This window comes from Phascolarctos cinereus, unplaced genomic scaffold (genome assembly GCF_003287225.1).
Source record: "Phascolarctos cinereus isolate Bilbo 61053 unplaced genomic scaffold, phaCin_HiC Scaffold_726;HRSCAF=1367, whole genome shotgun sequence".
Classification (NCBI taxonomy): domain Eukaryota; kingdom Metazoa; phylum Chordata; class Mammalia; order Diprotodontia; family Phascolarctidae; genus Phascolarctos; species Phascolarctos cinereus.
Genome location: NW_027556098.1, coordinates 382,685,217 through 382,711,083, shown reverse-complemented (window position 1 = coordinate 382,711,083; position 25,867 = coordinate 382,685,217). Strand labels below are relative to the sequence as shown.

The following is a 25,867-nucleotide window of genomic DNA, read 5'->3' as shown; positions in this document are numbered from 1 at the left end:
AATAAATGCTTGTTTTCTTCTTTCCTTCCATAATCTAACTGACTGGGTAGACTGTTTTTTGCTTCTTCCCACAGTGGCTGTAGATAGACCACCACAGAGGGAACAGAAATTATTTTAAGAAGGGATTTTGGCAAGGGATGAGTGGTAGTGAGCACCTGTAGAATATTTTTTTTCTGCCTTTTTTTTTGTATCCCCAGTAGCATAGTGTCTGATACACAGTTAGTGCTTAATAAATGTTTGTTGACTTGATTTTCCCATTCTAGTGATTCCCAGATACCCAGTCCCAAAGAGTTTGGAACTGCTTTTCTAAGGAGGCCTTCCCATTCTTCTGGCAGGAGGCAAGGAGATCTATTCTAGGACATGAGGAACATGACCTGGTAGGACCACCAACTTATGTCTCCTTTTCCAGGGTTCTGAATCTCCCCATCATTCCATGTTTATATTCTAGCTTAGAGTCAAAGAATCTGAATGAAAACCCCAGTGCCATTTTGTATTTACTAGGTGTGGGACCTTTGTGTGTGTGTGTGTGTGTGTGTGTGTGTGTGTGTGTGTGTGTGTGTGGCAATCGGGGTTAAATGACTTGCCCAGAGTCATACAGCTAGTAAGTGTCAAGTGTCTGAGGTTGGATTTGAACTCAGGTCCTCCTGACTCTAGGGCTGGTGCTCTATCCCCTGCGCCACCTTGCTGTCCCCATGGGACCTTATTTAGGCAGTCATGTTCCCTTTCTGGGCTTTGGATTTGTTATCCGTAAAATGAGGGACTTAGGCCAGATAAACCCTGGGATTCCTTGCAGTTCTAACCCCTGTGGTCTTCTGAACTCAGGAAGGGAGTTTCTAACCTTAGCTAAGCTCACCACCTCCTATGCTCACTCCCAAGCTATCTCCTCCCATACTCGCCAGCCAGGAGAAGCCACATAACCATTTCTAGGGAAATTTTAGTGGGGATTGACTTTGAGTCTCCACTTGGGTCTGGTGGCAAGGCCCTAAGGGGGCAGTGCAGATCATTCCTTGAGGTCCCTTCCCTCCAGGCTGGGGATTTCACATTTCCATGGGAAAGGAAGCAACATTGAATAAGGCATGTCAAATATGTATTATGCGGGCTCAGGGCACTCTGGGTGCCAGCAGAGCCTGGGTAGAGCAGCTTGCTAATGCCTCAGTGAATGTTAAGGAACCAGGAGCCAGGAGGTGTCGTGGGATTGCATTCTGCTGTCTTGTGCAGCTGATTTCTGGCATTAATATCATCGTGTTTCCCCAAGTTATGTAAAGTGAGCTATGGTTCTGCTGGCTCTTGACTGGCTCAAGAGCTCCGGAACAGAAAAGAGCCTTTCAGAAATGATGCTTTGCTTTTGTCTCCCTAAAGCTCCAGTCCCCATTCTCAGCTTCTCCTTGACACCACCCACAATTTTCCCTCTCTACCTTGGTTCAGAAATCTAACCAGGTAAAGTCAGAAGGCTGGTATCTTGGGCCCTCTTCTCACTACTATCTCATTCTACAACTGCTTTGCACACACCCCTCTCCACCCCTCCACCCCTATTGTGAGGACAGAGAGAATTCTGAGAGACCAGGGAGAGATGAAGTATGGTGGAGTCATGGCTTTGCTGTTGGGGCAAGTTGCTTCCCCTATGAGGTCTCATTTTCCTCTTTTATAAAATGGGAGGGGAGATGGACTAGATAATCTCTAAAGTCCCTTCTCTAACATTTTGTGATCCTATGATTCTACGTACAAGGCTTAGGGATACAAATGTAACTCATTTATCAGACCCTGACACAGTGACCTGGACTCCCTCTTGATGGTGTCTCTCCAACAATAATGTCAGTGGCTCTCATTCTGACCCATAATCTTCCCCTGAAATAGGAACATATAGCTCATGTCTGTCAAAGAGCTCTCAGTTCCCCCGCAAGCACTTAGGTCAACAGAGGCATTAAACATGAAATACGTTTATTCAAGGTAGTAAAACACAAAAAAAAGATTCATATCTGATCTCTTATCAGAGTAACTGAGAAAGTCACCCCCTGTAAGCTAGGCATTGAACATAGAACAGGTTAATTTATGATAATAAGAAATAAAGAAAGGCTTTATAGCTGATCCCCTAGCAAAGCAAAGGGGAAAGCCAATCCCTGAGAGCTCCATTTCCCTTGTCAAAGCTTCTGTTCCTGGTCCTTGCAAACTCACAGGACCACTTAATGAAATCCCTGTGTCTATGGTAGATTCGCAAAGACCATTGTTAGTATAGACTTCACATTTCTGTTGCTCTGCTCACCTCCTTCCTTCTAGGGTCTGCCTGGATCTAGCAGTCTTACTCACTCTGGCTTTTTCCTAACCTCAGCTCTACACGTTTGCAGTATAGTTCCCTATCTAATGTTGACCATTCCAAAACACTCTTCTCCCCCATGGTCCCCAACTCATGTGCCCTCAGGCTTACCTTGACTCCTGAAGGTTGTTGTTGTTGTTTCATGTCTGACTCTTTATGACCCCTTTGGGGTTTTCTTGCCAAAGATACTGGAACATTTCCTTCTCCAGCTCATTTTACAGATAAGGAAACTGAGGGAAACAGGGTGAAGTGACTTACCCAGAGTCACACAGCTAGTAAGTGTCTAAGGCTAGATTTGAACTCAGGGAGATGAGTCTTTCTGAATTCAAGCCCAGCACTCTATACATCACACTACCTTATACTTCCTAAAAGAAGATGTGGTCTCTGCCTTCAGGAAACATCGTCTGTATCAGAGGTTCTCAACCTTCTGGGGACATGGACCCCTTTGACAGTCAGGAAAAGCCTATGAACCTTTTCACAAAAGAATGCTTTGAAATAATTGAAGGAAATGATAAATTTCAGTTAGAGGCTAGGGAAAATAAAGACATGATTTATTTTTTCCCCATCAAAGTTCATGGACCTCCTGAAATCTATCAGGTTAAGAAGCCCCGAGGAAAAAAAAAATCCAGACAAAGTGCTCTAGGAAAGTTTGAAGAGGAAGTGATTAATTGCTACTATGGATGAATAGGCAAGAGGGGCCATCTAAGTTCAGATTTTAACTGTGAAGTCACCAAGCATTTATTAAGCACCTACTGTGTGCCAGACACTGTCCTAAGAGCTGAGGATACAATGAAAGGCAAAAGACAGTCTCTGTTCTTATGGAGCTCAGTTTAATGGAGGAGACAACAATAATATACCAAGAAGATATATGCAAGATAAATTGGAGATAATTTCTGTGGTAAGGCATAAAGATTCAGGAAGACAGAAAAAGGCTTCTTAAAGATGGTGGGACTTGAGTTGAATCTTTAAGAAAGCTAGGGAAGCCCAGCAGGTGGAGATGAGGAAGAAGAGAATTCCAGGCATGAGAGACAACCAATGAAAAAGAATGGTGAGGAGCAGCTAGGTGGTGCCATGGTGCCCAGAGCAGCAGCCCCGTAGTAAGGAGGACCTTAGTTCAAATGCAGCCTCAGACACTTACTAGTTGTATAACCCTGGGCAAGTCACTTAACAAGGAAGGAAGGAAGGAAGGAAGGAAGGAAGGAAGGAAGGAAGGAAGGAAGGAAGGAAGGAAGGAAGGAAGGAAAAAATGGAGGAAGGAAGGAAAGGAAAGAAGGAAGAAGGAAGGAAGAGGGAAGGAGGGAAGGAAGGAAGGAAGGAAGGAAGGAAGGAAGAAGGAAGGAAGGAAGGAAGGAAGGAAGGAAGGAAGGAAGGAAGGAAGGAAGGAAGGAAGGAAGGAAGGAAGGAAGGAAGGAAGGAAGGAAGGAAAGAAGGAAGAAATGGAGGAAGGAAGGAAAGGAAAGAAGGAAGAAGGAAGGAAGAGGGAAGGAGGGAAGGAAGGAAGGAAGGAAGAAGGAAGAAAAGAAAGAAAGAAAGGAAGGAAGGAAGAGAATAGTGTAGGGAGACTCTGTCTTCTTGTTCAAACAACAGCCAGGAAGCCAGTGTCACTGGACTGAAAAATGCATGAGGAGTAAGAATACGAGAAAGGGTGAGGGTTGGGTAATGAAGGGATTTCAGAGCCCCAAAATGGTAGCACCAAGACCAGAGGAGAAGACTGGATGTCCATTTCCCAGGATTGTTGTAGAAGGGATTCTTGCTCAGATCAGGACTGAACCAGATGTGCTGTGAGGTTCTGAGATTCTCTGAGTGTGCTTCAGACACGAGCTCAGTATACTTGAAGCTTCTGCCATTAATTGATTCAGAAGCTCAGCTTTCTTATCCCATAGCCTCTGGGCAGCAGTCCCAGGATCCCAGCATCCAAGCATCACTTAGGTCTCCCTAGCAAGAGGGTACTGTAAGCTCTCAGGGTTAGGAGCTGCTTCCTCGAATTCACTCTGATTACCGAAATAGGGGAACAGGTGCTCACAGTGGCACCTTGAATTTACTTGGACATTAAATTGCAATCCTAACTAGCGTCCACACACATGGTATGGCGGACAGATTGCTAGACTTGGTCAGAAGAGACACTTGTGAGCTGTGTGACCTTGGGCAAGTCACTTAACCCCTTTCTGAACCTGTTTCTTCCTTGGGAGTGTTAACGTCATTTGAACCTCACAACAACTCTAGGGGACAAGTGCTATTATTATTCGCACTTCACAAATAAGGGAACTGAGGTCAAAAGGTGACTTGCCATAGGTCACAAAATGGTAGATTCACATTGTTCAGTCCTACAGTCACATCTGACTCTCCATGACCCCTTTTGGGGGGTTTTCTTGGCAAAAATACTGGAGTGGTTTGCCATTTCTTTCTCCAGTCTGTACCCATTTTACAGATGAGGAAATGAGGCAAACAGAGGTTAAATGACTCCCCCAGGGTCACACAGCCAGTAAGTGTCTGAGGCCAGATTTAAACTCAGATCTTCCCAACTCCAGGCCTGGTGTTCTATCCAGTGCACCACCCAGCCATCCCCACAAAACTAGTAAGGGTCTACTGCTATTGTTATTATAATTAATTGTTACTCCCCCAGTCTTAGGCTCTCAATACCCAGATATTTTCATTCATTGTAATTATAATATCAAGCATTTAAATAGTTCATTAAGGTTTTCAAAGCACCTTATAGACGTTACCTCATTTGGTCCTCACAACAGCCTGGGGAGGGAAGTTCTGTTATTATTATCCTCATTGCACAGATGAGGAAACTAAGGCTGAGAGAAGTGAAGTGACTTCCCCAGGGTCATGTAGCTAGGAAGCATCTGAAGCAGGATTTGAACTCAGATCTTCCTGACTCATAGCCTGATGCTTTATCTATTGTGCCACCTAGGTACTTCTCTATGTGCATGTCTGTGTTTTATTTCTACAAGACGGTGAAAATAGTTCTAGGCTTGGAGTCAGTACATCCAGCTTCAAATCTTGGCATCAACGACTATTCGTTATTGGTGTGACACTGGCAAGCCCTCAGCCCTGAGTTTTGTCATCTGTAAAATGGGTGTGATTTTTCTTGCATTCCTTTTTTTTTCTTGTATTCCTTACCTTCCAGGGTTATTGTGAGGAAAGAGCTTTGTAGACAAGAGGGCGCTGTGGAAATGAAAATTACCATTTTGTTTATCTAGTCCAGCTTGGAGAAATGAGGGCAGGTGAGTGCAGGGAAAGACCATCTGAAGTATTGTAAGGCTACCTGGGCTCAGGAGGTAGTAGTGGTGGACTTGGAGTCAGGAAGGCCTGAGTTCAAATCCAGCCTCAGATCTTCACGAGCTGCAAGACCCTGGGCAAGTCACTTCATATCTCTCAACCTCAATTTCCTCATTTATAAAATGGGGATACAATAGCACCTACCTCCCATGGTTGTTGTGAAAATAGAATAAGATAGTATATGCAAAGCACTTGGAAACCTCCAAGTGCTATATGTTAGCTATTATTATTCAGGTCCTAGCTCTAACTACTTACTCCTCATGCCGTCACTTTATTTCCATGGGTTTCAGTAATGGCATCTGAAAACTGAGAGAGACAATAATAGTTCTACCATCTTCTTCAGAGGATTGTTAGAATAAAAGTGCTTTGGAAGCTTTAAGGTGCCATAAAAATGGAGCGGTCATTGTGGTGGGCAATTTGTCACCATCATCATCATCATCAATCATTGTCTAGGTCTCATCCCCTAGTCTATGCCCCAAGTCTGTACAGACGACCTCACCGAAGGTGGAGGGGGAATCAGAGTTTGTCTTGGGGCAGCTCCATCCACTAATGTGCTGTGACCTGGGAAAGGTTCTTAGGCCCAGGATTCACCCCAAAGGCCCAATTCCTAAAGTTCCAGCAAAAAGAAATAAAAGCACAGATGGTCTCCTTGGCACCTCATTATAACAATTTCAAAAGCTGGGAGTGTCCTTAGAACACAGAATGTCAGATCTGGGAGGGGCCTTAAATCACAGAATGTCAAAACACTGAATCTCAGAGCAGGGAGGACCCTTAGAATATGAAATGTCAGAGCCGAGAGGGAGCCTAGAAGATAGAATGTTAAAGCTGGGAGGGTCCTTATGAATTATCTCATCAAACCCCCCTATTTTCCAATGGCAATATTCATGCCTGCCAAGGGGAAAGTGACTTGGTGCTAATATATTATAGAGACTCTGAAAATGAATATATGACTGTGCCCCACCCATAAGAGATGGAAGTAGGGGATGAGAAGGAGACAAGCAGTACACATGTAAACCCCACTAGGAGACGAGGAAGGAATGAGTGCTTTATCTATGTTATTAACCAAAGGTTTTTATTAAGCAGCATATCCAAACTTGTCCTTAAGGGGGAGAACCTGTGTGGTTCCATTCAATCCATCCTATCATGGGAAAGCTATTCATGTTATCCATTCAGTTAGTTAATGGCTGGTGAAGAGAACATTCCTTCTAGGCCTGATACACTGTAGGCCCATGGGATTTAGCACCTAAAAAGACTTTAGAAGTGATCTACTTCAAGTCCTCCATTTTCCAAATGGAGCAACTAAGGCCCAGAGCAATGCGGTGATAAGTTCAAGGGCAGACAGGCAGAAAAAAAAAATAACCAAGCCAGGATTTGAACCCGGATCCACTGGCTCCCAATCCATGGCTCTTTCTGACACACCAGGCTGGGGTACTCCTTGCCCTACAGCCGAATGTGTTTTTGGAAGAGCTTCATTGACTCCAGATGCCTGGGGAGTTGTTGAATAAATGAAGTTGGCCTAGGCAGGGGGAGAGTCAGCATCATGGAGTATGGGAGGATGGGCAGCGTAAACAACCCGCAGAGTCCCTGGGGAGAAATTAAACCAATGATAAAGGAGGTGGTAGTGAGGGGAGAAAGAGCAGAGCTGGAGGATTCAGAGGAAATGGCCCAAATGAGGACCATTGGGGTGCCTGGAATGGCTCTGTACCCCATTATCCCTTGCCGCTCTGTTTCTCCCATGCTTACCCCATGTGCTCAGCATAGTGTGTGGGCAGCCTGCCAGCTGCTCCTTCAGCAGGTGGACTTAGGAGGATCCTCTGGTCTGCTCCCTGCAAGCCAGTTCCTCCCAAAGCCTGTCTCGCGCACCACCTTGAGTCAGAGCAGATAGGAAGAGAGGTGACATGAAAGAGCGCCAAACTGGGTTTCGACAAATTCAAAAGGTCCAATCTTGGGGTCCTGTTATGACTCTTGTAGCTGCTGTTGTGACATTGGGCAAATCATTTCTTCCCATGTGTCTCAGTTTCCTCATTCTGTCAAGTAAGGAGCTTTAACAAAATGACCTCGAAGCTATCTTCAGTGAATAGAGCACTGGGCTGGAGTCAGGAAGACTCATCTTCTTGAGTTCAAATCCAGCCTCAGACACTTACTAACTGAGCAATCTTGGGCAAGGGGCTTAATCATATTTGCCTCAGTTTCCTCATCTGTAAAATTAGCTGGAGAAGAAAATGGCAAACCACTCCAGTATCTTTGCCAAGAAAACTCCAAAAGCAGTCACAGAGTCAGACATAGCTGAAAAAGACGTAACACAAGGTATCTTCCAGCTCTAACAAACATTCTTTGAGACTGATTCTCAATGATGCCTCTGGAACTAGTATTGTTCCCAAACATTACAGTTTAATGAAGCTCAACAAGTCTTTACTGAGCATTTTACCTTGTGCCCAGGTTTCTACTTAGGAACACCAGACTACATACACACAAATATTAAGAGTTGGAAGAGCCCTGAGAACGCAGAATGCCAGGGCTGGGAGGGGCCTTAGAACAAAGAATGTCAGAGCTGGAAAGGACCTTAGAATATAGAAAGAATGTCAGAATTTGGAAGGACCTTGGAACAAAGAAGGTCATAACTGGAAAGGATCTTAGAACATAGACAGCCAGAGCTGGGAAGGACCTTAGAGTACAGAATGTCTAAGCTGGGAGAGGCCTTAGAACATGGAATATCAGGGCTGGGAGGGCCCTTAGAACACGGAGTATCAGCTGGGAAGGGCCCTTAGGACATAGAATGTCAGAGTTGGGAAGGACCTTAGAATATAGAAAGAATGTCAGAATTTGGAAGGCTCTTGGAACAAAGAAGGTCATAACTTGAAAGGATCTTAGAACATAGATGGTCGGAGTTGGAAAGGACCTTAGAATAGAAAGTGTCAGAGCTGGGAAGGACCTTAGAACACAGAATATCTGAGCTTTGAGGAACCTAAGAACACATAATTTCAGAGCTTGGAGGGGCCTTAGAACATGGAGTATCGGCTGGGAGGGCCCTTAGAACACAGAATGTCAGTGTTGGGAAGGACTTTAGAATATAGAAAGAATGTCAGAATTAGGAAGGACCCCAGAACAGAGAAGGTCATAACTGGAAAGGATCTCAGAACACAGATGGTCAGAGCTGGGAAGGACCTTCAAACAGAAAGTGTCAGAGCTGGCAAGGACCTTAGAACACAGAATGTCAGAACTAGAGAGGAAACTAAAAGATGGACTATTAGAGGGAGGGATCTTAGAACATAAAATATTAGGGCTTGGAGAGACCTTAAAACATAGGTTGTGGTTTAGAGAGCCCCTGGAACATGGAATGTCAGAGGTAAAAGGAGTCTTAGAAACTCTCTATTCATTCGATGGAAAAAGAAACTGAGGCCCAGAAACAGAAGTGGCAAGGTGACATGGCTCATATGTTAAGAGAGTTGGGTCTCAGACTCAAACTTGTTCATTACCAGTCCAGTGTTTCCTCTACTGCAGCCCACTACCTCTGCACAGTTAACCACTCTACAATGTTATGTATGTGTTTTGGAGTTCATGGGAAAGTGACTGGTGTAGGCTAGAGCATGAGATTGAGGAAGAGGGAGGGCTTAAAGAAAGCCTTGAAGGACAGCAAGGATTTTGGATAAATAGGGGGCAGGAGAGGATATTTCAGGCTAGGAACAGTATCGACAAAGGTATAGAACCAGAAATGAGCCTAGCATATTCATGCAGACACCTCATTAGGCATCTGCCTAATGAGAACGGTGAGCGTATCTTTGGGCAGCCATGGGAGATGACCCAAGAGACCAGATAAGGCCAGATCATGAAGGTCCTTGAAATCTAGGCTGAGAGGCTTGACCATGATACCAGTGGCAGCAGGGAGCTATTGTGCATTCTTGAGAACAGCTGGATACCCTGGACCATGGTTCAACTGCTATTTGCCCAATACTAGCAGAAATGAAAATAAATCTTTGAGACCCATAGCTGTGGGACTCAAAGCACAGGGAACTTTTTCCTGAATAATTCTGGAAAATCCAGAATCTGGAATGAAGCTAGGGTCCATCCTTCCATTACAGCTGTCTCTGGGAGACAAAAATTTGGCTCTGATCGAATTAAGTACATGTTGTGGTATATATCTCTTTATATTCACCGTAAAGCTAATAAACTAATAAATTAGATGGAATGAAAGTATCATTGGGCAGAACTGCACACTAAAGCTTTCCAGTAATTATTCTCACGGTCGGGACCAATTTCTCAAATTTAGCCTTGGCCAAGTTTCCTCAGCTCACCGTGTTCCTAATAGGGCATAACTCACTCTATAAACATTAAATTGACTTATTTATTTTAAATTACAGTGGAACTGAAAACCACCATGATAAGCCTATTCTCATGCATCTGCTTTCCCCCAAGAAAATGGCCAAAGAGCTTTTTATTTTTTTTTAATGAGGAAAATATCCAGTTGGCCTATAGCCATGAGACCATCCTCCCAGCATCTCTGGCTTTGGCTATTCACTTGCCTCTTATGACTATGAAAGCTTTAGAAAATAAACTTACCCACCAAGGGTCATCTTCGGGAAGGAGATCAGATGGGTACATGGTAGGAATTCGGGGCAATTAAAAGGTCCAAGGGAGAGAACTCTCCTGAGAAAATAGTAAAAGTCAGGGTATGTAAAAGTAAATAAGATGCTATAACTGGTCAGTCACAGTTCACTAGATAACAAAATCGATGAGGCCAGCTGGGAAAGAGAAAAACCCCAAAACCCCAAAGCTGGAGAAGCCAACACTGAGTCAAGGAAAGTCAGGGTGGCCTAGAAGAAATGAGTCCTGGATTTGATGGTAGAGGACTTGGGTTTGAATCTCACCTGCTTTTATTACCTGTGTGATCTTGAACAAGTCACAACCTGTCAACTCTAGTTTCTTCATGTGCAAAATAAGGGGGTTCCATATGAAGAGGTCTTAAGAGCGTTCTTCAATCTAAATCCTATAAACCCGCTAACTGCTTTAGCCCAGAAAAATCACAAATGCTATGCAACAAGTCAGGGGCCAATCCAACATGCCAGTGAACTTGAAGGTCATAGGCAGGAAGTGATGTCAAAGACAGATGCAGGTTTAAAAATCAGAAATGTAAAACAAGGTGAAGTCACCCTAGGATTACAGATTTAGAGCTATGTGGAACCTTAGAAACAGCTAGTCTAACACCGTCTACTAACAGATGAAGAAACTGAGTTCCAGAAATTTTTAGTGACTTGCTCAAGGTCAAACGGGTAAAAAGTGGTAGAGTTGGGATGTTCTCTGACTCCAAACCCAGTGCTCTGCCTACTGAACCACACTGCCTCTGTCTAGGTATAGGAATAATTAAAGACAAGAGTTCCATGCCATGGGGCTTCTAGGTAGCACAGTACATAGAGCTCCAGCCTTGCAGTCAGAAGGACCTGAGTTCAAATCCAGCCTCAGACACTTGATACTTAGTAGCTGTATGACCTTGGGCAAGTCATTTAACCCTGATTGCCCCAACAAAAAGAAGAAGAAGAATTCCATGCCTGGGAGTAGAGAAAAAGTTGGTTGAAGGAGTTAGGGATGTTAAGCCTAGAGAAGAGGGGATTCAGGTATGGGGGATGGGGAGGGACAAGACTTTATAGTTCCTTCAAGTATTTGAAGAAATGTGACATAGAAGAGGGATTAGATTTATTCTGTTTGATCCCAAAAGGCAGAGCCAGGAGCAGTGGGTACAAGTTATGAAGGGTCAATTTAGGCTCAATGTCCAGAGGGCCTTGCTCATGATTAGAGCTGCCACAAGAGTGCATTGGGCTGGGGGCAGCTAGGTGGTGCAGTGGATAGAGCACTGGGCCTGGAGTCAAGAGGTCCTGGGTTCAAATCTGTCCTCAGACCAGATACTTGACATTTACTAGCTATGAGACCCTGGGCAAGTCACTTAATCCCAATTGCCTCACCAAAAAAAAAGAAAGAAAAAGAAATTCCAATGGTTCTTTGGGGGAAACTAGGTGCTGCAGTGGATAGAGCACTGGCCCTGGAGTCAGAAGGACCTGAGTTCAAACCCGGCCTCATACTTATAGCACTCACTAGCTATGTGACTTTGGGCAAGTCACCTAACCCCAATGCCTCACTAAAAAAAAAAAAAGAGTGCATTGGGCTGCCTTGGGAAGGTGGGGGATGCCCTTCCATGGAGGACTTCAGGCAAAGGCTGGGTGGCCATCTGTCAGGTATGATGTAGAGGGGATGCTTGTTCAGCTATGGATTAGATTAGCTGGCCTCTGAGCTCTAGCCCAGTTCAGACTCTGTGATTCTCCCCTAGGCCAAGAACATGGGTCCAGTTTGCTGTACTCACAGTCTTAGACCCACTGGCTGGCTCTGCCCTCAAGATTTGTCTAAACCCCCACAACTGCTTTTACTGCTGCTACTGCCTTCATTAACCCCTATAAAAAGTGTGGGGAAATGGGCAACATTATTCTGTGATTCCATTCCCTTGGGAAGTCATGCAGAGATTCTTGCTCATCTCCTGAAGTCAGTTCCTGGAAAGGGGAGACATTGGCAGGAAAGTAAGATCCACAGGCAAACCCAGATGCATGACAGAGGCCAACTTGGAGTCAGGGGACTGTGCCAATCCTCAGTACAAGGCCTAGCTGGCAGCTAATGCTAAGTAGGGTGATCAGCCCTTTGAGAGACCCAAAAAGCTCCCTGGTCATGAGCTCTCAGCTTCTCTCCTCACTTCCTGACATATTGAGTAGCCACTGCCAGGGCTAAAGGGAGTGACTTTGTGACCTAAGCCACTTGGGACCTGAGGGAGAGGGTGAATAAATACCTTGGAGGTCACAGTGTACTGTTCATCAAGCAGAGTGAGACCTTGGGGTTCATAATTGTAGCTCCTAATTGAAATTCTATCAAGGCAAAACCAAGTAATGAAAGGCATTGAGGTCCCTTCTTGGTGAAAATGGACTGAGTGATGCCAAGAAGGCCAGGAGGCAAGATTATCTTACAGTGGGCACCAAGAATAAATTGCCAGTGCCTGCTCCTACCATCTTCTCTTTGGAGAGAAACACCATCAGCTTTCTTGGCTCAATTCATGAAGGGTTTTTGCCTGGACAGGGGATGGAAAGGGCAGGGGGAATAAATAAGGGCCTAGCTTTCAAATACAAGCCCTTAACAAGTACCACATTTATGGCTGAGACAAAACCTGCTATGGGGAGTAGAAGGTGGAATATCCATCTTCCCCTGTCCGGTTAGCTCAATCAAGGAGGAAGGAAAATTCAGCTGTGGGGACAGGAAGGCAGAAGCTATTGCCCACAGCATTAATGAGAACACCAAGCTATCTTCACTGTGAGGCTGCTAACAGGCATCAGGTAAAATTAAGATGCCTCCAAATTTCTGAGCTTGTTTTCCCTAAACTAGACCTTTTATCGAACCCGTAGAGCTGAAAATGTTGAAATGTGGAAGAAGAAGAGAATCAGTGACTGCCTGGTGAATCTGGTTGCTTGTGTCATTTTCCGTGTAAGACTGTATTTATACTCTCCTGTGTTGTGTTTGTCCTCAAAACAAAAAATTGCCTAAGGTATTGCCCACAACATACACCCAAGGCCTCTCTCTTCTTCTGCCCATTATCCTCTTCTCTTTTCTTAGTCTTGGCCTCTCAGATGAGGAAACCAAGAGAGATGGAATGAGTTGCTTGAACTTATGTAGCTGGTAATTGGCAAAGCCGGGATTTGAGTCAAGTCTTCAGATGCCAGATCTAACATTCTTGCTTCTCTAACACTTATTCTGCTTGGCCCAATAGGGTAAAACTAGGAATAATGAGGTGTAATTGCAGAGAGGAAGATGTAGATTTAATGTCAGAAAAAAATCTTCCCATCAATTACGGCCATCAAAAAGCATAAGCGGATGCCACAGAAGGTAGAGGGGTTCCCTCCTCTGACACTGAAAGTCTTCAAGCAATGGTGATATGACCTGCTATTCTCAATGTCATGGATGGGATTCTTGTTCTGGTATGGGTAGGGCTAACTGGTTCTTGAATTCACTTCCAGTTCTGAGATTCTATGATTCCTATTCCTCTAGGAAAAGCACCCAAGATCCAGATTCCCCCCAACAAGGTCCCTCTGGGGCCATTAAATGCATGTTTCATACAGAAAAGCTCCCATTATATGAAGCTGAGAGAGCCAGCCCACACTACATGACATTTGGACAATGGTATTTTCCTTTGTCTCCCAAGCCAGTCATAATGAGTCCATTGAAATTTTTCTCTCAGAAATTGCCAACTCTCCTCCCCACTTCTCCTCAGATTTTTCTAGCTCAGGGCCGAAGGTGAGAAAGGCCCCAGCAGGCAGGCAGAGGGATAGAGAAATTGCTTCTGAAATGCCTCTTCACCAGTTGCTAAGAATATTGATGTGACCATGAGCTGATATCAGAGAAAGAAAACCCAGATAATTTTGCCCTAGTACCTTCTAAGGTCCTCTCAGCCTGATTTCTTAGGATAGGATGGAGATAGGGAGCATGTTGTATCAAGATAAGATATGTCCATGGTGGCTGAAGTCCCATTGCCCCACAGTCAGTCAATAAACATTTACTAAGCACCTGCTATGTGTCAAGCATGGTGCTGAGTCCACCGGAGGTTGACTTGAGATTCAATCATCTTCCTGTCTACTTGGTAAAAATGGTTCTCCAACCTACAGGTAATTCACTTCAGAAAGTTGCAGGAGTGGGGAAAAGGGATGAAAGAATACATAGTGATCTAGGCCACTTCCCTTTTGTCACACTGTCTAGTCTTGCCCTGCCCATCCCACTTCCTTCTTGCCTATGGACCCCATTCTCATTTGTGGCCTCAGACAACACAGAAGGTCAGCACCATGGCCAGGGGCAGCCACAAAACCTGACGCCCCGACCTGAATGCACTCTATAGTAAAGGAGAATAGAGGGTTGAGCTGCTTTTCCCCTTGCCCTTGTGGGTCAGGGGGTTCATGTGTAATGGAAGAATTATAAGGAACAGCCTATAAGGAGCAAAGCTTGAAACCATTAGTTCCAGAACTAATGTTCAGAGTAGGAAGGAGCCTCAGAGGTCCCCTAGTCTGCCCCATACCTGAATAGGCATCCTCTCCACAGACTCCATAACAGGTGACCACGCAGCCTGTACTTGAAGACCTCAGTTAGGCGAAACCCACTGCCCCCTGCATCAGCCTGTCACTTTTGGACAGCTATTATTGTTAGGAAGTTTTTCCTTACAACAAATCTGACCCTGCAGCCTCCCACACATTGTTTCCGGTTCTGCCCACCGGGTCCTAGCTAGACAAACTTAACCTCTCATCTGCAACGATAAACCTTCAAAACCTTGAAGTCAACTCTTGTGCTCTCCCTCTTTCCCCCACCCAAACCTTCTCCACTTTGTGTTTAACACCCACAGTTTCTTTAGTTGATCCTCATATGACAAGGTCTCCAATCTCCTCCCCATCCTGGTTGCTCACCTCTAAAACCAACCCCAGTTTGTCAATGTCCTTCCTAAAATGTGGTGCTCCGAATGGAAAATGGCCCTCTGGATGTACCAGAAGACAAACAGGACAATGCTCTTCCTATTTCTGACTGTTAAAGATTAATATACCCCACTATTGTGGAGCCTTATGGGAGATTGCTCTGCTTATGGAGGGTGATTCAGACTTAAAGAACCCTCTGCTACAATCTGTCACCTTCATTGGAGTCCTTGAGAGCAGAGCCTGTTTTTTCCTTTCTATGCATCCCAACACTCAGTGCAGTACGGCACATAGCGAGTGCTTATGAGATGGTTGTTAATTATTTGGCTTAGCCAAAAATCACACAGAGAATTCAATAACAAAGTTTGGACTAGAACCCAGACCTTCTGAAATCCTACCTGGAGATCTTCCCATTATGCTAGTGAGGCAAGTAAGGAAAGACAGCCAAGACCTCAAGAGCATCAGACACCATCAGGCAAAGCATTCAAGGCATAGTAATAATAATACTTACCTCTCTGTAGAGCTTTAAATTGACAAAGTGTCTTTCTGACAATCCTGTGAAGTATATATTACAAATGTGATCCCTCCTCTACATGTTTGTAGACCATGATTGCATTGGCCACAGAGAACTCCTAGTGAAGAATTCCCTCTTATCATTACAGGTTGACACTATTCTGAAAAATTCCTAGTCTTAGAGAGTTGCCTGAGATCCTGATAGGTGAAGAGATTTGCCCAGGGTCACACAACCCCTGAGGCATAACCTGAATAGGTCTTCCTTACTTTAAAGCCAGTTCAATCTATCATACCCTGCTGCCTCACAGCCCCATTTTACAGATGAAAGAAACTGAGTTCTGAAAGCAATAAAATGACTTTTCCAGGGTCACATCTGGGAAGTGTCAGAACCAGGATTCAAACCCAGATCTTCTGACTCCCAGGCCTATGTTCCTTCTACAGTACGAGGGGCAATAAGAATTGGCAACTAGGATTAGAGAGCAGCAAGAGTTAATGAACCTCCTACCTTCCTACCCTGCTTCCTCAACCTTCCTTTCTTTCCCATGGCCCTGGGAAAGAAAGGTTTCTCATCAGAGCTCTGCACCAAGTGGCAGTATCAGCAGGTGAGAGGAGCAATCAGGAGAGAAAACAGCTTCTTGTGGATGTAGGCATTTGGAAACACAGTGGGGACTTGCCCGCTGAGCCAAAGCCTTCCAGACCTGTCCGTGCTTCTCTTCTACTCCATTGATTAGGTTCAGAAAGTAGAATAAAGGCCTCCTCTTCCCCCCTAGCAGTCAGTCTTCCAGAAAGCTCAGGCTGCCATGCTACATCTGTGTGTTTTGTAGAGATTCATAGACTGTCTGGTCTGAAAGGTCCCTTTAACAGCCTCCAGAATCATAGAATTTTTAGAGGAGAACAGACTTTCTAAATTCTAAAATTCTTCCCTGACCCTCAAGGTCTAGCTCAAATGCCACCTCCTCAAGGAAACCTTGCCTAATCCTCCCCCACCCCAAGCTGGTCTCTTTCTCCCCTGAGTTCCTATAATGCTTCTTATCCCAGATTACTAGCACTAGAAGGGGACTTAGACGTTAGAGGATCACAGATTTGGAGCTAGAAGGCAACTCAGACTATCTAGCCCAACTTTTTCATCTTACAGATGGGGAAATTAAGCCCAAGGGACTTTAAATGACTTGCTGTGGTACGTAGGTGGCAGATTTATGTTGAACCTAGGTCTTCTGATTTCAAATATATCCAGTCCAACCAATGTATTTTACAGGACAGGAAGTTTAGGCAAAGGGACATATCAAGGGGTCATATGGTGAGTTGGTGATACAGCAAAGATTCAAATCCAGGTTTTTTGGTTCCCAACCCACTAATCTTTTCACTGTACCATATGGTACCCCTCTCTTTAAGATGAGGGGACTGGACTAGGTGTTATGCAAGATCCCTTTAAATTTTAACATTCTATGAATCTGACTCTAAGTGACTGACCAAAATTCATGCAGTGAGTCAAGGGCCAAAGGAAAACTTCCCTTGGACTCCCTGAGGGGCTCACACTGCATTGGGAACATGTGGGCATTATTTTTTGCAGGTGTATTATTATAGTTTCCTATCTTTCAGCAATGTTCTTCAGTTTCTCATTGTGATACAGAAGGGACTCTGACTTTTCAAAGAGCATGACAATGGAATAGAAGGCCTGGCAGGTCCTTCCAAGCTGGGCAAAGCTTTGGGGATGGCCTAGAAGTGATAAACTATAGGTCTGTCTTCTAAAGATCAGCCTAAGTACAGAGGCTCATCAATAAAATGTTGGCTACAAGATAGTGTATTTTCCCACCATAGTCATTCCCAAAGACAATTGTTTAGTTGTTTTGCAGTTGTGACCCCGTTTGGGGTTTTCTTGGCAAAGATACTGGAGTGGTTTGCCATTTCCTTCTCCAGCTCATTTTACAGATGAGGAAACTGAGGCAAATGGGGTGAAGTGACTTGCCATGGGTCACACAGCTAGTAAGTGTCTGAGGCCAGATTTGAACTCAGGGAGATGAGTCTTTCTGGCACCTTGCCTATCTGCCTTCCTATTGTCCTTCTCCAGCTCAGAGGATATAAGTAGCCGGCTAAAGAAATCAGATCAGCTGCAATGTTCTGTGGGGCATGAACATCACCATTCTTGCTTCCTCCATGGCATCATTTTTCTCATAGAGGAATGAGTGGACCTGAGCCTCCCATGCCTGCTCCCATCAGCACACATGCGTGATGACTCTTGAGGGTTGAGGTCAGGATATGGTCTGTGATGGCAAAACTAAGCTGTCACATTGGATCATTTGAAATTCAAACCCACAGCCTCAGGTTGATTAGCGCTACTGTCTCAACTCACTAAACTAATAGACCACAGCCTAATGTAGGTAATCCATCGTGTGGAACCACATCAACTCTTTCCTGTGCACATTCCACTTCTTTATGCCTCAGTTTCCTAAGCTGTATGATGGGTTCTAAAGCAGGCTTTGCCAAGCTTTGTGAATCAGTTCACAGTATCACAGACTCTCAGAGCCAGAAGGGACCTTAGAGCATCCAAACCAAGCCAAAAGTAAGCAGGAATCCCCTCTACAACCTACCAGAAAAGTAATCAGTTGCATTCTGCTTGAATAGCTTCAGTGATGGGAAAGTCACTACCAATTAAGCAAACCCATTTCACTTAGCTTTTTAAGGTGTCTGGATGACTTTTCACCAACAGTTCAGACAAGAATAAGAAAATACAGCCCTTTGCTTTGCACAGATTTTCAATTTGTGTTTTGAACATGAATAGCCCAACTCACCAACCCATGCTTTCTCACCATGTACTAACTTGGCCCATTAGACTGCATCAGCCCATCCAGCTGTGGCACAAAGGTCACATGACCACAGCACCCTCTTAAGAACATCCTTGCCCTTACTTAGTTCATACATGAATATACTGAAAAATCCGTGATTTGGTCAGCAGGGAGAACTCCCTTGAGCGACACAGACATCAACATTTTTCTTGCTTGGTAGCTAAGTATGAGGAAATCGTTGGAGAAGAAGGTAAAGTGATTTGACCAGGGCTACACAGGGCTGTTAAATGTCAGATGCAAGACTGAAACCCTGCTCTACACCCAGCTACTCTCTCCACTACCTCCACAATGTTTCAGATTCATATCCTTAATTAATCATGGATCCAAAACAATAATCAAATGCATTGTTTTAAAGAAAGAGGAAAGGAAGCCTAGAATCACGGAAATGTAAAGCTGAAGGGAAGGTCTGATCACAATGTCAAAGATGAGACTGAAGGGGTGGGGAGAGGCAGACATATAGCATCGAATGTCAGAAATAGGACAGGCTGTAGAAAAACAACCATGAAAGATTTCACAGGACTAATGCGGAGCATGCCTCCTATCTCTCCCGGAGAAGGCAGTGGATTACAAGTGCAGAGTGAAACATACAATGTCAGACATTACCCATGTATGGATTAGTCTTGCCTGACTGTACCTGTTTGTTACCAAAGAAGGGTTCTATATTGATTGGGAGTAGGGAGTCATTCAACATTGACAGTGATTTTTTTAAAGAAGCCTGAATAAAACATCTAAAGGGGAGAGGAAGAGAGACCTTAGAACATAGAATATCAGAACTGGGAGGGGCCTTAGAACCAATATAGTTTAACCCATTCATTTTGCTTACAAAACAAAACTATTTGAAGCCATCAAAGTATTTATTGGCACAACCAGGATTAGATCTCAAGTACCCTCCTATCTCTTCTGATGCTTTTTCTTTAAAATAAAAAAATTCCACCATACTTTATCATTAGTAATTTTCATAGAATGTCCTATTCTTAGAATTCTCTGTAACTTGTCCCCCGTGAATGAAAACTGAATCAAAGCAGAGGGCCATCTGAGAAACCATCACCCCAGATTCAAGCTCACCATACCTATGGTACATTCTGTTTGTGAGATCACTGTATGCTTCAGCTGTCTCCTGCCTCTGGTCTTGTGGCCCCCTTTTCTCTTTGGTGGGTTTCTCCCTGAACCTCCATTTTGAGGAAGGGCTCAGACCAGCCATCCTTCATTCTTCCATTTACACAGTCTTCTCCCATTATAATGTAAGCTCCTTGAGAGCAGGGAATGTCTTTCTTTGTGTTTCTATTTGTATCCCAATCATTTAGCACAGTGCCTGGCACATAATAAAACCTGAAATGCTTGTTTACTTGACTTTGAAATTAAAAAGCTCTGGTCCTGGAGATTAGAGAGTAAGAACAACGGGGGAGAATGGACTGGTTGGCCTCCCAACATTTGGCTTCTGAGTCAGCCAAATGGTGTGTGTGTGTGTGTGTGTGTGTGTGTGTGTGTGTGTGTGTGTGTGTGTGTGTAGGCTGGGGATAGTAGGAAAATGTGGTCCAGAAAATCCTTGATCCATTGAATGGGTGTTCCTAGTCAATTTGATAAATTATAACGTATGGACCTTTGTTTAAAGACACCTCCCAAACCTTACTCATTAGAAATTCTTCCCACAGAGTCCGTCTTCCTCAGCCTGAGCCAATCCTGTGCAGGCAGCTCCAACCAATCTCTGAAACCCAGCCAGTAAGGTGCTGGGGCACAAATCCTCTTCCATGGGATGTGCCTCTCAGGCAAAGGTCTATGCCTTATAATCTCCTCTAGGTGATTGGGGCAATCCATCATATAAACCAGGAGCTTCATTAAGTCCATTTTAAGAATTATTAGTCTCTGACCTGAACTCAACAAAGTAAATAGAAAGGCATAAGAAGGCAATCAGGAATTAACAGGCTAAAAACTTCTCTTTTTTGAATCCACCTAGGCAAGAACAGATTCCTGGCCACTGGCTTCTCCAGAAAGTTGTCCTTTTCTGCTCCTACTGTGAGATCAGTGGTCAGGGAGGTGGGAGGAGAGGGGGGAAGAGGGACTCATCAAATTATTCTGAGGCTTCTTTCATTATCCCATTATCCCAAGAAATGGTATGTGACCCTTTGGCAGCTCCCTTAAGTCCCCAGTCCTGTTGCTATTGGCCAGGAGGTAATTGGTATCTGAGCCAAAGGAAGTGCTTGCCTGACCTTCTTCAAAGCACAGGTGGAGGTTTCCATCACTCAGCCCATCGGTACCTTCCTAAAACGCTGTGAACAAGGCTCCTCTTGACTCTGGCAATTAGTCGAAAGAACAGATGGCAGTTACTGCATTTCAAGCGATGTGTCCATTAAAACACAGAGCCCTGCCAAGGAGCTGCTCACTTGAACAGGAGCCTTCTGGACACTAACAGGGATGTGTACGTGTGTGTATACATAGTTAAATTTGATCATCTGTAAGACTTACATTCATGAGTAGTGACATTTAGAGTTCACATTTTGATTAGCTAGCACTTCATGATTGACAGAGTACTTTGCTCCTGGTCACCCTGGGAAGGAACAAGGGCAAGGTTTATGATGGGGATCCAGGGGCTCCAAGACATAGCCAGAGGTCCACGGCCAATAAGTGTCAGAGCTGGGGCTTCACACTAGGTCTCCTGCCTGAATCTGGTGCTCTTTCAGCCCCTCAATTGACAAGCATTTATTAGGCACCTGCCAGCTACCTGTATCAGGCACTGGGAATATAAATATAAAGACACCTCCCATAGTACCTTACTGATTAGAAGATTCTTCCCACAGAGTCCATCTTCCTAAGCCTGAGTCAACCAATCCTTTGAAGGCAGCTCCAACCAATCTCTGAAACCCATTGCCTGAAAGATAGTGCCTGGAACATACTAGGTCTTTGATCGATGCTTGTTGACTACAAAAATTGTTGACTACAAAGTCCCTCCTTCCAGAAGCCTATGTTTTATTGGGTGGTATAACTTTGAGGCATAGAGGTGGTGTATTGGGTAGAGTGCTGGATTTGGAGCCTGAAAGACCTGAGATTGAATCCTCTCTCAGACATATTAGCTGTATAACTCTGAATAAGTCATTAACTTCTCTCAGCCTCAGTTTCCTCATTTATAAAATGGGGATAATAACATCTATTATACAGGGTGCTGTGAGGATCCCAAATGAGATCTTATGCATACATGTATATATTGTGTGTATATATTGTACAGATAGATAGTGCTTGACAAACCTTAGAGAGTTGTTGTGATAAAGATTATGATGATGTACATATATGTATAAACCTCTACTGAGCTACTCCCTCAATTTGCATTCAAGATAATGGCTACTACTCCTACAGGTTCTAAGGTACCCTGCGTGTCTACACTTCTGAAACTATAGCTCACAAGCCCACACTGATGGGTCTCACTTTAACAATCAGCTAGTAGACACAACTGGCTCTCAGTAAAAAAGACTAAGATACATAGTGAAAAGAGTAGCTACACAGTATTTCCCATGTAAACCTTGGATCCAACCTCCAACGAATACACATAACTCCCTTGGGAAAAGTGGACACAAGGGTAGTGAGACACATGTAGAGAACACAAACTCTTAAGTCAGGTACTGAAAGACGTCAAGCCCTCTTTCTCTCTTTGTAGAGTCTACCTGCAGCAAAAAGTCTTTGCTGGATAGGTGACTTAGCTGATCTGGTCTTCTCCGTAGTTCAATTCTTCATCACCAAGGCTAGCTCTCTTGTGAGTCCTTAGCCAGAGGTCCTGTTCCTTGAAGCTACCTCCTCCCTCAAATGACTGTCCTTAGGTACTTGTGTTGATATAGAGTTCATCTCTGCTCCCTCAATCATGTCTCTAACCCTTGAACTGACCATCACTCCAGCTTCTGGGTGGGGTGTCTCCTTCTTGGCAAGTATCTCCACTTCTAGATGCCATGACTGCTAGATGAGAAATCCCCTCCTCCTCCACCCAGGATCTCCCCGACAAGCAGCCCCCCTAGTCTGCACTCATCCTAATGATTTCTCTTAGGGGTCTGGCAATTTAAAGTCCCCCTGGGTGTAGTCCATTTTGAAGCCATCCTATTTGTTGTTCATCTTATTTACTCAGAAAAAGTTCTCACCCTTTGTAAAGGGATCACTGGGTGTTAACACATTGTTAATATATTAATATCTCATTGCCTCCATTATCTATTTTTTTTTTACTTTCTATGTCTATATCAACTAAAACTAGGTTTTAAGGAAAGACCCAAATCTCCTTATTTATGTACAAAATAAATATAAGGAAATTTTCAGGGGAAGGCACTATTAGCTATGGAGGAAGATAGGTAGGAAATTAGGAAGGGCTATTCCACTGTAGTTCCATCCTCTGGGCTACACAATCCAGGAGACAGAAGTAGCTGACAAGGTCAGGGGAATAGTGGCTAAAACCAACATCAACTGTCTACACAATATATTTTAGTACTTGGGAATTATAAGAGGCCCATGATCTCTGACTTCCAGGATCCTTCAACCTCTGACAAAAACATACCTAAGAAAACAGAAAAGGACTCAGAAAGTGTTGTGCCTGCCCCCTGCCTTGTAGCATGCATTCATAATGGCCAGAACCTTCCATATTCGTTGTGTCAAAGATGGCTCACAGCGTGGCGTGGCGCGTAAGACTTCCCCAGGGAAACACACAATACAGAGGAACATAGAGACACAAAGTAAAGCCACCAGTTACACTGAAGTCCCAGAGATTCCCTTTGTTGTTTAGCCATGTCTGACTCTTCGTAAACCCCATTTGGGGTTTTCTTGGCAAAGACACTACAATGGTTTGCCATTTTTTTCTCCAGATCATTTTATAGATGAGGAAACTGAGGCAAATAGGGTTAAGTGACTTGCCCAGGGTCACACAGCTGGTAAGTGTCTGAGGCCAGATTTAAACTCACAAAGATGAGTCTTCCTGACTCCAGTCCCCAACTCCACTACATTACCTTAGCTGCCCAACTCCACTACAAATTATTTCACTGGTTCACTGTCTTCCCCTCCTTCAAAGATTCAACTCTGAATCATCAGTAGAATTGGCCAACCTCACAAAAACAAGCCCAGAAGTTTTACTGCCCCTGAATTGTATCTATTGCCTAAAGATAGTGCTGGGTTGGGAAAGAAACTGGTACCCTCCACGGAGCTTTTGCCCAGAGCTGCACCCTATGGCTTCCTTTATGTGGTAGCCGATGCATTCAAATGAACAATTAGCAATCCATGATAGTATACAGTTATCTAGTTATTTAATAACTATGTAAGTATAGCGTGATTTCTGACTGCCTAAGAAAGAAGCAAAGAGTTTAGGAGGTTTTTGTCAAGGATGTAGCATTAGCAGACCTCATGATACTACATGGATACCACCCAATTCTTTGGTGTATGTTGAATGTAATGGTCTCTTGCAACTTCAAGTATAGCTAAGGCTGTGCTGAAGTCAACTGAAACCAGGAAGTCAATTGTTAAATTTTCAGTGTGAATATTTACACCTCAGAGATGGGCAAATCATGCAGTGAATAGAGCACTGGCCCTGAAGTCAGCAGGACCTGAGTTCAAATCCAGTCTCAGACACATAACACTTACTAGCTGTATGACCCTGGGCAAGTCACTTAACCCCATTGCCTAGCCAAAAAAAAAAAAGAAAAAGAAAAAAAGAAATGGGAAAATCATTCAAATCAGGTTTTGATTTATTGTTGTTGGTTATCTACATTTAAGAAAGTGATGGAGAAAATGTTAGTGCAGATTACATTCAAAAGTGTGTCCTGCGGGGGCAGCTAGGTGGTACAATGGATAGAGCACCAGCCCTGAAGTGAGGAGGACCTGAATTCAAATCCAGCCTCAAATACTTACTAGCTGCATGACCCTTGGCAAGTCACTTAACCTTGATTGCCTCCAAAAATAAGTGTGTCCTGCATAATTTTTTTCAGAGAGCTGGTTGTTAAATATTTTGATAGCACATCATTGAATACAATCCACTGTCTAACACATTTTTTAAATATGAATAACATAGGAACAAAATATCCACCTGGAAAACCAGTCTGAGAACCAGATTCCCTAGACACAAAGGTCTCACCAGTTTCTTCTGCTCTCCAATTATTAATATAGTCAGTGGTGTGGTATAAGGACCAGTTTAGAAACACTGATTGAGAAATCTAGGCTAGCTTTGCTCTTACAGGCTGACTATAGACATCCTCAGATGGGAAGAGAAGCTGGTGCTCTCTTTACGGTTCTTGTCAACAGCTGCTGCCTTTCTGCCCCACAGATCGACTATCTTGAATCTTGGCTATGGCAATACTCTAGTAGTATTAATAGCTGTTGTTGCTGTCACTGTCATCGTGTGTGTGTGTGTGTGTGTGTGTGTGTGTGTGTGTGTGAGATGCACCAACAGTTAGACTGCAATGTTTGCACCATTGGAGCTGAGGGAAACAGAAAAAATGTGTCATGAGTAATTGCACTGTCACTGTGATATGTGGAGATGGTGTTTAGTTGAGAAGATAGGTGGAGGGTTACCATTGCTGTTACATAGGACTCACCCCAACCCTGTTGACTTTGGGGAAAATTGGTATAGCTGTGGAGAGAAGAAATGATTCCAGTAAGCCTTTGGTGCCTTGGGAAAACTATAATTGCAGCGATGTGGGTATCCCAGAGAATCTTCCCTGTCTTGACCCATGACCCTACTGGGAAAGCTAAGTCAGGAGAATGAACAGTAGCCCTAACGTGGTGCCTTGGTAACCCATCAGTGCCTAGGGCAGGAGCAGGGAACATAATTAGGAACCAAAAAAGGGCTGAAGCTTTGGGGAGGCAGACAACCAGTCAGCACTCTGACATTCCCTGTATGTTCAGCCTTAATCTAATATTGATCTCCCAGTCCAGTTAGTTATCCTTATAACTGGTTTTCTACCTTCATCTTAGCCCCTTGGATTTCAGTGCATTTAAGATAAATGGACAGACAGAGAGATTGGTAGATACATGAATAAATAAGTAAATAGACAAATAAATACATGAACAAACGAATGAATGAGTGAATGAATGAACAACATTGCTACTGACCTAACCTAACTTTTTGCTATCACTTGGATCCTGTCCCTCTTCTCTGGGAAATGAGCATGATTCCCTTGACCCCAGTGATGCCCAACAACACTGGCATATGTCAGCTTTCTCTGGGGCAAGATATGAGTTCCCCTTACAAAGGGACTGCTGGGTAGGACTGGAGAAGGAGGACAGCTGTGATGTGTCTGTATCTCTCCTGGCCATGGATTGGAGTTATGTGAGTAGAACTGAGAGGCAGGAAGAGCTGAGTCGAAATCCTATTTCATGTGTTTACTAGCTGTGTGACCCTGGACAAGTCAGGCACAGTCAATAAACATTTAGTAAGTACCTACTTGGGTCAGCTAAGTGGCATAGTGTACAGAGCTCTGGGCCTAGAG

The 25,867-nt window shown here is 44.1% G+C and overlaps 1 protein-coding gene across 1 annotated transcript in view; it reads left to right on the top strand.

The window, feature by feature from the left end:
* Positions 1-25,867, top strand: part of IGSF21 (immunoglobin superfamily member 21) — a 402,137-nt gene that overhangs the window by 266,617 nt on the left and 109,653 nt on the right. The window lies entirely within an intron of this gene.